The following is a 4,476-nucleotide window of genomic DNA, read 5'->3' as shown; positions in this document are numbered from 1 at the left end:
TTTTGCAATTTTGATTTCTAGTTGTTTAATTTGATGTTTGATGGTCTTTATATGTTTGTTTGAGTTGCCTTTATTGATTTTGAGCATTTGTGGTTCATAGCTTTCCTTAATTTACCAATTTTTCCATGTTTTATGTTTATGCCCTCTATGTGTTTAATGAAATGTCAATTTTGATTATGGGATAATTTCCACCCCTTGGCTTGGGAGAAATGAGTGTATGGATTACTAGAGCCATAATTTCCAACATTTAGTGATAATTCTTGGGTTGTTAATTTTTCTTGTTCCCACTAACGCTAATTTGTTGCTAAGGTAATTAGCAAGCAAGCTAGGATTTGTGGATTAAGAACACTTATGCTCATTGAACTTACTCTCCGATGTGAGGGTTGACTTAGTGAGATTAATCCATCATAACTATCATAGTTGTAGTTATGGCAAGGAAGGGATTCTATAACTTATCCCAAGTCAAGGTTTCATTTATGTTTTGAACCGCTTTTCCATTACTTTATAGCATTACTTGTTTATATTACATACATAGTTCTTTCGTTCTTTCATTACTTTATTAATTGCAATTTTGTATAGTTCTTTTATTTCTTGATTGTTTGTTTCCTTTTTGAGAAAACCCCTTTGTTCTTGCAACCAAAATTGTGCACTTGTTGGCATTAGTTCCTTGGGAGAACGACCCGGGAGTCAAAATACTCTCGGTTATATTTTGTATTGAATTGTGACATCTTTTGGATTGAATTTTGATTGTGAGATTTTATTGTTGATTTGGACTATACTACTAACGAAGGAATTCCATTTTGAGAAACTCTAAATCAGCGATAAAACACTCATTATCAAATTAGCGCCGTTGCCGAGGAGCTAGCGTCATGAGTGCTATATTTTGGTTGTTGTAAATATGTCCATAGTGTGAATAGATACTTTTTTGTTGTTTATTTGCTTTTGTTGGTAATTAAGATTTTGTTTATTTTGTTAATTGATGTCTTTAGTTTTTATTTTCTATTTTCTCTATGAGTTATCACCCTCTTGGTTTGGAGTTTGGTTGTGATTATTTTGTAGGGTTTGATAACTTCAATTTTGGATTGCATCATGTGATTGGAGCATCTACTTTGGGAGGAGCAACCTCCTCTATACAACAATGAATCAAACCCTCCCCAATATGCATACCCAACCCAAGGATATGGTGAATTTCACAATGATTACATACCTTCATTACCATATGCCTATGACCTATACCCTCAACATAACCCTCAATCACCACATTTTCAAACACCACACCACCACCACCATACACCTTCTCACATGCCACCTCATGATATTCACCAACATGAATCACCTCCCATATATCCAACCTTCTTCCCAACCAATGAACCTTCCCTCTTATCCCAATGTGAAGCTTTCACACCCTTGGCCCAAGACCATTAAGACCTTCAAGCTTTTCTCCAAGAGCAAGAAGGATTCTGGAGCACACAAAGGCAATTCATGGCTATCATAGCCGAAGCAGTGAACTGCTTAGTTCTACTACGCTCATCCGATCAAGGCACTCCTCTTGAAGAGTGTGAAGGAGCAATAGAAAGGCGTAGAGAAGAGGAGATCATGGAATGTCAAGTGAATGAAGAGGAGCTAAGGTTTGAAGCACAACATAAGGAGGAAGGTGAGATAAGTGAGCCAGAGGAGAGAAGGGAAGATATGAGGGAGATTGATCAAGATGAGGATTCCATCATTGATGATTTTTTGTCCTTCTTAATCAATCCCTTTAAAGATCCTAATGAACCTCTTCCCCTTGAGCTTGAGAAAGACATGGAGGTAGACTTCTCACAACCTCTTTGTTATGATGTGAGTAATGGGGAAGAGGAGGAAGAGGTTGGTGAGGAAGGAATTGACAACCAAGAGCATATTGAGTGGGTGGAAATTTCATCTAGGAACTTCATTGGCCCCTATGAATATGCTCTCTTGGAGATGGACTACCAACTCAAAATCTTTCTTGGGTTGGTACATGGTGGAGGAAGGGGTGTTGGTTGCCAAGAGAATCTAAGGCCCTTCAAGAAGAACAATTCAAGAATTGGAGTTCAAGAATGGTGTGAAGCACAATTGGGTGATTCTTGGAAAATGTTGGGTTGTTACTGATGACAAGTCATCTTATGCTAGTTTCACAAGCATTTTTTATTTGTTTCATTAGGTTTTATGCACTTTCTTGCACAATAAGTAAGGGATTGGAGTGGAATTTCATGTTTATCTTGATTTAATCAAACATCATTAATTTTATGCAAAATCATGAGATTTATGCAAGAATTAGGTGATTATTATGAATGATGCAAAACCTTGTGATTTTGGTGAGACTTTGATTACTTGTTTGGTTGATTTTAGGTCAAAAAATGAAGAGAAAGAGATGCAGTGCAGAGTAACGCTGCGCTCAAATAGAGAACGCCACACCCTTTAGCGACGCGTACGCGTGGAAGTGATTTGCGCTCATTTGCAAAGGGAGCACTACGTTATTTGAGTGAGCATTATCAGGAAGATTTGAATTTGGAATTGAAAGTTTCGCAACCGACGCGCATGCGTACACGACGCGCAAGCGTCGATGGAGAATCTGGAATGAAGCACGCTTACGCGTGAGTGGCGCGGAAGCTTGTAATCAAAATTTTGCTATCCACGTGCACGTGCAGAGGACGTGCACGCATGGTCAGCGTTCCTGGCACCAACGTAGCGCTCGTTTGAAGAACGCTATCAAGGACGCACACGCGTGAGTGGTGCGCGCAAGCATGATGGAAGCTAAAGATGGCAATGACGCGTACGCGTAGGTGACACGTACGCATCGGTATACAAAAATGCAAAGGGACGCATGGGCGCAAAGCACATGTACGCATGATAAGCATGCAGCTTACAATGACGCGCACGCGCAGTAGACGCGTACCCGTGGGTGAATGAACGTTGCGCTCTCTTTCAGAACGCTACGTTCCCCTGGAAGCTGCAACCAACTACCCATCTCTGATCCACTTCATAAAAGGGCAAAAAGCCCACTCCAAGTACTGAATGACAGAATTGAAAAGTGTATAAATAGAGAAGAATTTGATTTCATTAGGGTCTTTCTCTTTTATTTTTCTTCCTTTTTAGAATTCTAGAATTGAAGATCTGATTTGAGTTTTCTTTCTGTTTTTCTTCTTCTGCAATTTTCCTTTTCTAGAACTGAAGATCTGATATGAGTTTTCTTTTTGTTTTTCTTCTTTTGCAATTTTCCTTTTCTGTTTTAGAGATTGAAGATCTGATCTGAGTTTTCTTTCTATTTTTCTTCTTCTACAATTTTTTTGTTTCCGTTTTGGTACTGGAACCCTAATTGATCAATTTTTCTGAATTTCTTCACCTTAGAGTTCTTTGATTTACTGCAATCTACAATTTCCAATTCTGATTTGATTCCCAGCACCCAAATCCCTTTATTCTTCATGCAATTTAAATTTCCTGGCAATTCAGATTCTGCAATTCAAATTGCTTGCGCTTTAAGTTTCAGTTATTTACCTTTCTTGCAATTTAAGTTTTAGCTATTTTAATTTCTTGCACTTTAAGTTTCAGCCATTTATGCTTCCTGCAATTTACTTTTCTATCAAATTTTCATTCTGCACTCTAGCTTACTTGCAATTTCCTTTCTGTTAATTAAATTTTACCCAATTCATCAAATATTTGCTTAACTAAATTCATCACCATACTAAAGTTGCTTAATCCATCAATCCCTATGGGATCGACCTCACTTCTGTGAGTGGTATGCGAAATCGTGATCATTCCATTCCTTGGTAACGGCACTAAAAACTCAACACGCACGTTCATGATCTTATATCTGTTTCACAACTTCGTACAACTAACCAGCAAGTGCACTGGGTCGTCCAAGTAATAAACCTTACGTGAGTAAGGGTCGATCCCACGCAGATTGTTGGTATGAAGCAAGCTATGGTCATCTTGTAAATCTCAGTCAGGCGGATATTAAATGGTTATGGAGTTTTCGAATAATAATAATAAATAAACAGAAAATAAAGATAAAGATACTTATGTATATCATTGGTGAGAATTTCAGATAAGCGAATAGAGATGCTTTCATTCCTTTGAACCTCTGCTTTCCTGCTGTCTTCATCCAATCAATCTTACTCCTTTCTATGGCAAGCTTTATGTAGGGCATCACTGTTGTCAATGGCTACATCCCATCCTCTCTGTGAAAATGGTCCAAATGCTCTGTTACGGCACGGCTAATCATCTGGAGGTTCTCGATCATACTGGAATAGGATTCACCCTCCTTTTCCGTCTGTCACTACGCCCAGCACTCACGAATTTGAAGTTCGTCACAGCCATCCCTTCCCAGATCCTACTCGGAATACCACAGACAAGGTTTAGACTTTCCGGATCTTAGGAATGGCCATCCATGGGTTCTAACTTATACCACGAAGACACTAATATCTCGGACTCGGTCCCCTGTATTAGATATCCAAGAGA

The sequence above is a fragment of the Arachis hypogaea genome, chromosome 12, assembly GCF_003086295.3.
Source record: "Arachis hypogaea cultivar Tifrunner chromosome 12, arahy.Tifrunner.gnm2.J5K5, whole genome shotgun sequence".
NCBI lineage: Eukaryota > Viridiplantae > Streptophyta > Magnoliopsida > Fabales > Fabaceae > Arachis > Arachis hypogaea.
This window is presented reverse-complemented; position numbering follows the sequence as displayed.